We start from the raw sequence: 10,019 nt of genomic DNA, 5'->3' as shown, positions 1-10,019 counted from the left end.
CATATTTTAAAAATATACCGATTTTTCTTTTATTTACTTATGCAAAACTATATGTATAAATTAAAAAAAAAAACAACCTCAAATAAGTGATACTACAAATATGATTCATACTTTGTTGACTTTTTTGCAATCTTCTTTACACAAATAAAATTAAATTTTCTGTAATATCTACGGAAATGTTTTTCTATACATCTTGAATATTTTTCAAAGATTTTTTTGATTATATTTTTTTAACTGTTTAATCATTGATGCATTTTCATCCAAATATGTTTAATTAGATTAAAATCTGGTGATTCAGGGGCAGAGGAAGGGACTGATATAACCGATTTAAAACATTATAGCTATTTTTATGTTTGGAATTACTATAATGAAACATCCAATTACTATTGAACACTAATTACTCTGGAGATTGTAACAAATTGCTTTGTAATGAATGCACGTACATATAACAATCTATTGTATTATTTATAAAAGCTAATTTATTTTCACTTATGACTACTACTGACCCTCAAACCATAACACCACCTTCACTGTGTTTCACAGTTAAAATGAAATTCTATAACTTCATTAGTTCGTTTATTTTTCTCCAAACTTTTCCTTTAATGTTACAACCAAAGGCAGAAAGTTATTGATTGCTAGAAATTGTCATTATTATCAACTTGTTTAAAACAGATTGTGTTTTATCGTTTTATGATCCTGGAATTACATGTGATACTTGCAGTGTGAAATATAGTACTTATTGAACACACCATAAATGGACATAAATACTTAAATTTATCATTCAGTAACTTACAATCATTAGCTGACTATACAGACTAGAATGGTGGTATATTTTAAGAAGTGTGTGATCATAAGCACCCCATTCCTATTTTCAAACAAATAGTTTGTCTACATAATGTACAACGGCATTTATTTTCATCCCCACAGTTACCAAATTAGAATTTTATAGAATATATTTTAAAAGAAATGGGATTAAATGAATAAAATTGTCCCTAAAGCAATAAAATTTGTTACATATGTTAATTACAGTACCAAACAAAAGTGTGCGTACACCCTTTAAAATGGAACAATTTTTTTAAAATTGATCCAAATGACTTGAGTTCTTTTGTGAAGTTAGGGACATTTGTGTACTAAATGATGTGTAAAAAAACAATTGAAATGTTGCAATTGATCGGAATCGCGAAGAAAATAGTAACGGTCGTTTTTTACAACTTTTTAATCTGAGGCTATAATGAAAATTTAATAAATACATATCGAAGATTTATTTTTATGAAAGCACTGATGACTTGAGAAAGCATGTAAGAACTATCATTAGTGCACATGCAAAAAGTTTCAGAAGTAGGTATATTAGAAAATGTGAATATGTCAGTTGTCAAACTGTTAGATGTCTGTATCAGCAATAATGGTAAACAGTTCAACCACCTTTTATAATAAAACATTCATTGTATATATCTCAATAAATACCCACTTTATTAGACCATTATGCTTTAATCTTTAATTACTTAGTTTTTAATGTTCATGTAATTTCTGCAAAGAAATATAGGATATTTTTGTATCTCTGATCCACCACTAAAGTGGTCCCAGATGTTACAAAATTCCTGTATACTAGTCAAAATTACGTGTCTTTGTCATGACAGTTTTATTTTTATCAAAATGAATTTAATTGCATATGGTGGGAAATATAAACTTATTTTATTGTGTGCTGAAACTACTTTTGAACTGAATTATAAAATCAGTCCTTTATTTCACAAAGGAAAAAAAAAATAATTGTTTGAGTAAAAATTGTGAAAAAATAAAATTTGGAATGAGTATTACAGAAATAATGGCATGACAAATATTATCTGTTAATTCTCTAAATTTTACACTATTCTATGTAATTAATGAAACATTCTAAAAAAACAAACCAAGAGATGATACTGATATGAGTAATTATTTTCTTATGACTAATAAATAATTTTCTTCAATTGTTATTATAATCAGTTTTATAATTACATATTTTGAACATTCGATGGAACAATTTTTATAAGCATGTTTTCTTATCAAAATTTCTAGTGAATGTAATTGTTACACATGTATTTTAAATTTATGTATTTCATAATTACATTCCAATAACTTTGAATGACATTAGGTAATATAATTTAGAACCAAATAATTCAACTAGTTCTATATATAAACGAATATATATAATTTCATTAAAGAAAGAAAAATTAATGAAATTTAACTGTATATAGAATTGTAATTTTTTATAAGTCTATGTAATGTTCTAAATAACACAAATGTTATTTTAATGTTTTCTCAACTATAAGTAAGTAACAAAAATGCCCACAAACTCCTACGTTAAATTATTACCTTAAACCTATAAAAATTTTATACTTACAGCTGGTTGATGTTAATATTGTATCAGGTATATACAATTTTTGTTCCAATATGCCTTGTACTAAACCTTCCAAGTCATATTCTTCCGCAGTAGCAAATGCTTTTACAGTCCACTCCTATAAACAAAAAGTCATACTTTTAGTTATAAAGTAACCATTTAGTAACTTATAATATAAATGAAAAACTGTAATTTTATTCCTTCACAATTAATTTTTTTAAGAAATAATCCTAGTATATGTTGTAACATTTGGTCACTCTACACTAATAAGTATTTTACACATAAAATTTTATTAGTATTATAATTTTTAAATAATGCTTCATATAACTTATTAATTACTTACGCCAATATTTTCGTTCTCACTTGAAAAAGGTCTTTTCTTGGGCCTCTTCTTCAGTTGAGAGGCTGAATAATTACCGCTATTCGTATTTTTAACACTTTTCACGTTAGTTTCAGTTTTTTCATATTGAATTCTACTAGTATGTAAGAAATGATTACCATTACATTGTAAATTTAATTTTGTAACAAAACTAGGTTTTGTTAACGATGTACTGCACAATACAAATGTAGTCGAAAATTGTTTAAAAGCATTGCATTTAACACTGCTTTTACACATTGAGAAAAAGCACCTCTGAATTACCGTGACATTCATCTTATTTAGTATCGCAGTCAATAAATTCGTACAAAAACGGATACATAAAAGTTACATCAAATTATTTGTGTACTTAACTGAATATGTACATACATATTGTCACAGAGTTATATTTATAATTCACATTAATATTTTGTATTCCGATGCAATTCCCGGTCCCACTAACCACATGTGTATACATGTGGATACCAGAGTTTGGACCATAGAGACATATTGTATAAGACAGAGCCTGGACTGGACCAGGCTGGCCTATAGACATATACAGGGTGTAACAAAAATGTTGCAGGACCCTGTTTCGGAATGAAAAGGTAAGACGCGTTCGTCAAAAGTAAATAGGACAGGACGCTCTCGCCCATACTCCAAGCCTGTCATAGATTGCATGCGCCCAACGCCGATATGCTAGTTTCTTCCCTGAATTTCGCGCCGTGGTGCGTTACAGCGCGTGCGTGAGAATATTTACGGTGAGAATATTCGTGGAACCAATCCGGCGCGTTTCTGAAAAGTCCTAACGAATTTTGAACGAAAACCAGTAGAAACTTTGCTGCTCGCCGAGCATTCTGTCGTGAACCTTTGTAGTAATCACAGATCTTAACAAATTTCTCATTTATCAACTCGCGCGTTAATTATCGCAACACTACACGTGTTATATTTATCGCTCTCGATGTTTGAGTACAATTGTGGCAAAAATCGGCGATTAGTGTAAACGATTTTCGTGATCGCCAAGATCTATCGTGTACGGCACTCTCGATCACCACTTCGCGGCTCTCCAGTGCCCACCGAGTGTAATTGTGTTTTCGTGAGACATTGTTAAGACTCTCAACAATAAACTGTTCCGGCCAAGCTCCGGTGTGTTTTTCGTTGCAACACTAAGAACTAGCTATCCTAAAGCGATCGTTTCAACCCAATGTTCGACTCGGCCCGCGATAAACTGGCAACATAAACAGACCTGGAAACTCGTGAGGTAATATGAAACAAGTTTTTTCTAAGCAGAAATGGTATCTGAGGCTTTGTTAACGAGGTATTAACAAAACACCCCGATCAATCAAAGCGCGAGTCTGCCAGCTGAATTCCCGCGGTAACCAATTACAGCACGTAGCCAACGTTACCGCGGGAACTCGGCCGACAGACTCGCGCTCTGATTTTTGTTACACTCTGTATAATAGACTGTGCGTCTTATGGTACGGATTAGAGATGGCGTGAACTGCTACTTGTGAATCACGAGTAAAGGCCGATTTCCACTATCTGCCTAGCCGCCGTTAAAACTTTCTCCATTGCTTTTTAAATGGTGGCATTTTAGGGTGAAGCGATTTGATCGTTGCTTTGACATACAACGCCACCATCGCTTAACCGCTGTACTTTATTTCCCTCTACTCCCCTACATCGCCTCGGTGCTCCTATAGCATATAATAGACTGCGCGATTTTATGGTACGGATGAAGCGAGACCGAAGGACAGAAATAGCGATGGAGTCATTCCTCTCTCGCTCGCACATCGCAGAGAGAGGGCATAAAGCGACTGGACTTACTTTTCCGTTTCATGTTTCATGACTGTCATATTTATCCCTTAACGTTAAACCGAAGCATCGGATATTTTTATTCCCGTCAAATCATATAGATACACGCAATATGAATGGAATATATAACACTTCATTTGTGCTAATAATACTCAGAATTCATGCTTTATCGGTAACGTCGAGTATTGACACTAAAATAGTAACAGGGCTACGTAGCCCTGCGAACGTGGGATAGCAAAAATCATTGGATGATAGGTCTATTCTATACCTCGTCGGTGATTACACTAATATTTTAATGCTTTATTAACTCAATTTTTGAAACTTCGCGCTATTTCCCTTAATACATCGGTTAATCGATGGCGGCCATGACTGGATCGAAAGACTGTAGTGCCCTCGCTTCGTGGCAAAGTTCGAAAGTACACTTTGTTTCTTAAGAGATCACCCTCACCACAGGAGTTTTCGGACCTGTGTGTATGACCGTGGTATATAGAGATCAGTGGGTTTTATACGACATCTATCGGTCGAAGTGTGAAAATATGAGTCGGTACCACGAGAGGAACTCGCTCATCTATCTATTTCATTATTTCAATTCCTCGCGCACGCGCAAATCTGCAAAATATTCGTTCAATCGAATTCGATGCAGTATCAACACGATATAATATGACTTCGTGGAGGAAGACTCGGGTCTATGTTCCATTTTTTATTTGTGGGGCATTTTCGTAGAACGATATTGATTTTTGGAACTGAAATTTTTATAGAAGTACGTTTCTTGAATGGTACACGGTACCTTTCACAATAGTTGAGTACCCATTTATTTCATAAAAAGTAAAATATTTTATCACGATGAGATGAACTTTTTTACTTTCATTTCTGCCTTTAAAGCAGTTATACAGCGTGTTTCTTTTAACTAGAAACGCAGGATTTAGACTGTCACGTAGGGTTTGGTAAATACAGCGCGATCATCTCGCTGTATTTAAGCCGCTCAGAGCCCCCGTTCAGCATCCAATGTACATTCGTGACAGAAACAGAAAGAGTGTAGGTTACAATTTACACGATCTGCGGTTTAAGTTGATCTGACTCGTTCGATTTTCACTAATTTATGACCTTCTACTAGACTCAATGACCTTATATATGGCATATCGTTATATTCGTTTTAACAAACGCTTTCGTATCATGTATAAACGTGTATAGTATTCCATTAAAGAAAAACCAACTTGACCTTGAAATCTCCTCTACAATTTCATATACAAAAAACTACATTACACATTTTATCATATTATCATATTTTCAATGATCTACGAGATACAGTGATCCCTCGATGAATGCGACACGAATAACGGCGTTATTTCCACCACTGGAGAGGTCCCCTTCTGGAACGAATCAAAACAGAGTAAACAGAAGCTAAGCAGAGGCTTGGCTTCGTAGAAAAAACAAATTTATAAGGAGCTGAAATCCTTTCATGAAATCGTTCGTCGCACTCATCGAGACTTATGGAAACTATTAGTCCTCAAAACATCGACTTCATACATAAACGGTAATAGTTCTTACCTGAAATCCTTGTTTCCTGTTATCCTTAGGACTTCTCATGGTTTTTGTTGTTTACTACTCGTTGTCGAAATATCAAATAAAATATAGAAGGCAAATAGAACTGGATTCAAAATAAGAAATACTTTGTGAATTTCAATATAAATTCATTGTTTAACAATTGCAATATTGAGATTCAATTGAGAATCGAATACATTTGAATTTGTCTTTTTGCAGATATTTGAAACTTAAAATTATAAAATTTGGGATATATGTACTTTAGGATATGAAATGTTTCAGTTATTGGATGTGTTGCAACAAGGTAGTAATAAAAAATTGTTTCCAATATTGTCGACTTGTGACATAGCATTATACACTTCTTACATAATTATTTAATGCACTCTTGATAATTATTATGTAAAATAATTGACTATAAAGATGTTTGTGAATGGTGACCATAAAAATGTTTTTTGGAGATACAAAAGTGATATAAAATCTATATAAATAGATTTTCTTCATTGAATTATTATTTCTTCTATCAAAATTGTTCTATTTGAAGTTTCAGAACTTTATCAATGAAAATATTCAAGAACTGCACAGTTATGCCCTATGAAACATTACAAATGTAACAATAAAACATTTTAAGTCGTATAAAGAACGTTTTCAATAATTCAGACAAGTGTGAATTTGAACTGCATGTTCTTAAAGTAATTAAACATTTATAAATTATTCTGTATGAGACGTACAACTTTTTTGTTTTTACAACAAAATATTCTTTGCGAAAAATGAAATATCGAGCATGAGAAATGAAAACTATCTCGTCAGAAATCGATAATATTATGGAACTGGGAACATTTTGAAAGGACCGTTTAATCGTTTCACGAAATTTCAAGGATAATAAATCGAAGCATATGCCTTCCGCTAACAAGGTTCGTGTGTAGGTATTACAATCGGATTAATCTCACAACATTGAATTTACACAATTGTATACACGTCATTTAACTGCATATAAACGTACAAAAGGGATTTAAAACTAATAATCGAATCATCTGGTATGTCGTCTTCGGGGGCATCTCACGGGGGAGGAACGTGCACTATCGCTGCCACATCTCGACAATGTTTATACATATTTTCACGTACACGTCCTCGCAGTTCGCGAAACGAATTCTCTCGATTTCTTACGAGCTTACATAAAAGCGCGGTCTTGAGTTTCTGAATGTACGTACATATATCTGAGAATTCAATCTTGTAAATCGCTATTAAAATGTCTGCCAAAACACCAATGATATACTATACGATAATAAATTGTTTATCTTTTTCCCAAAAATTCGCAGATACTGTTCCTTAAAGATTTATTGATATATTTCTATTTGTAATTTAGGATATTGGTAATTTACTTTGAAACAGCGGAGCCTGGGTCTATATTGATCAAAACTTCAGAAGACTTGCATGATTTTACAATTTTTGATAACTAGACTGCGAATGTTCATACAGATATACGTTCTTACGGATCAATCTACAGAAATTGGAAACAAATTTATTTTATTGTGAGATTTAACAGGAAATTTTATTAAACTTTTCACTGTACTGAGTTACTGACAAACTCTGCTATAGTTGCACAAAATCTGCACTCTATACATATGTATAGGTTCACGCAAGCCATCATTAAGTCCAATCAGAAAGTCGATCTGTCTGATGGAATAGATTCAGATACCGCTATCTTGACAAAAAAAACATTAAAAATACACAAGTTGTTAGGACAAGTTAATTATTCTGTCATATTAAATGTACCAATAAATAATCCACTATTATTTTTATAGGATGACAATACAGCTCTTGAAACAAATATTAAGAGATGTGTTTTGGATTTTCGTATTATAGAATATTGAATTTTACGAAAAAATAGTGTACTATTGATCGACATATTCAATATAATACATATGTATCACCTTACTTTACAGAGTTTTGTTTTTCCTTCTGCAACGAGGAAATTACAGTTTCCTCACACGTTATATAACTTTAATATAAATAAATATTTGTATGGTATATAAATTTATGGATTACAGTACACAGAATACAAGAACTTTCCTACAAACTTGTGTAAAATTATTACTGTTAAATAGTTCGATAGAGACAAGTTTCTGTATAAATGGGGATAAAAATATAATGTGTATCCGCCAATAAATATTAACAGTAATGTCTCAACGAATTAAAAATAACGTTAAAATAACTTTGATGAAAAATAAGAATACATTTTGGTCTGCCTTCTTTCTTCCAATTCTTAAAGGGAGCAAACGGAGCAGTCGGCCATTTCTTTACTACGAAGCAACAGACGAATTGGAAGTCTGCCGAGAATTAATCGCTAGGAAATAGTTTTTAAGTGTTATCGCGTGTCACTGCGCACGAGAACGTCTCGATCGAGTTTAAATTGAATCCTTTAATCCAAATATCCGACGAATACTTTTGTTTTCACATGTACTCTTTACGAATACCGTTTGTGGACTGCAAAAGCTGTGAAATAGTATTTAACTTTTACATATTCGTTTCACAGGGATTGTATTTTTTAGGAAATTTGCAGTTTCATGGGAGCATTTTGTATTTTATGTAAATGTAAATATTCGTTGAATGAGCTGTATTGATTTGCAAACAGAATAATTATCGAGAACATTTACGTCCACTATTGTCTTTGGAAGTTTATTTTACACTCATCGATAACTTCGAAATTTAAAATACGCTTTTTATACTGTAATTCATCATTGCATAATGTGAACACGTAATAAAACTTTGTATTTATTTAGCATTCTCCGTTTATATATATATATTTAATATTTGATGGTAAAATTCAATAAAGCCTTTCACGCATATAATAGTGATATTTTTGAAAATTAACCTGCCGCTCGTTTGCTTCCACGTTTTTTCTTATTTTGAAACAAGTATATAACCTTTTCATAGAATCTTTTACAAAATCGAACTAGTCGCAACAGAAAAGCGTTAATAGTTAATATGTAACTTAGATTCTACATACTGTTAACAATACATCGAAATATGAAACATTCGCTTTTTCGTTTAACGTCTTTAAGCAAGTTTACGGTGTTCTTCTAACGGTTTGGGTAATGTTTTAAGTACAATGCAGAATTTAAGTAAAAGAAATATCGCTGTCTCAAAGAAGCTTAATCTCAAGACAACGTATCGCAACGTTCATAATCGGACAAACTAAATTCTTTTACAAAAATCAATGCTGTTCGAAGTGAGTTTCAAAGCTAACGGTTTTTCTTCGACGCCATCTTTATTTATTACGCTACATTGCGACGCAATATGTATGCCGTATAAGAAACCTGAACAGCACTGTATCAAATTAAAGAATCAAATATGTGATATGTACGGACAGTCCATTTAATAATCGTATTTATATTGTTACGATCAATTGTTATTAATACTGATCGATTCCTTTGATTCTCATATTGCGGTTCAACCGTCACAAAAGATAGACGCCTGTTACATACATACAATGATTCCATCGAAGACGTTTGAACGTCTTGAACCAGCGATTTACCGGTTTCTTTGTTACTCGATAAATTAATAATACACTACGACGTTCCAATTTTAAGCGGTCGTAAACGAGTACAAACGTTATTGCTTTTAGAATTTCGTTGTTGTAAATAACATTAAGTGTATGTATTACCTCTGCGCAATGCAAAGAAATGTGTAATTAATCAGCGTAGATTTAAAGATATTAACGTTACCGACGCAACAATTGTCATATTTAAACATATAAGAACGGGAATGAGTCGGAATGTCAGTCAATTCTTTGAGCTTCACCGTGCTTTTATTATACTCAATATTTTGAGTATGTAAAGATTTCCGTATTCATTATAAATATTGTACGTATAAGTACTAAATTAAATTGTTTTGTAAAAAATTCATGTAATTCTTTACAAGTGTTATCTCCTTTTTAAA

Source organism: Dufourea novaeangliae, unplaced genomic scaffold, assembly GCF_001272555.1.
Source record: "Dufourea novaeangliae isolate 0120121106 unplaced genomic scaffold, ASM127255v1 scaffold57, whole genome shotgun sequence".
NCBI classification, from domain to species: domain Eukaryota; kingdom Metazoa; phylum Arthropoda; class Insecta; order Hymenoptera; family Halictidae; genus Dufourea; species Dufourea novaeangliae.
Note: the sequence above shows the minus strand (reverse complement) of the source record.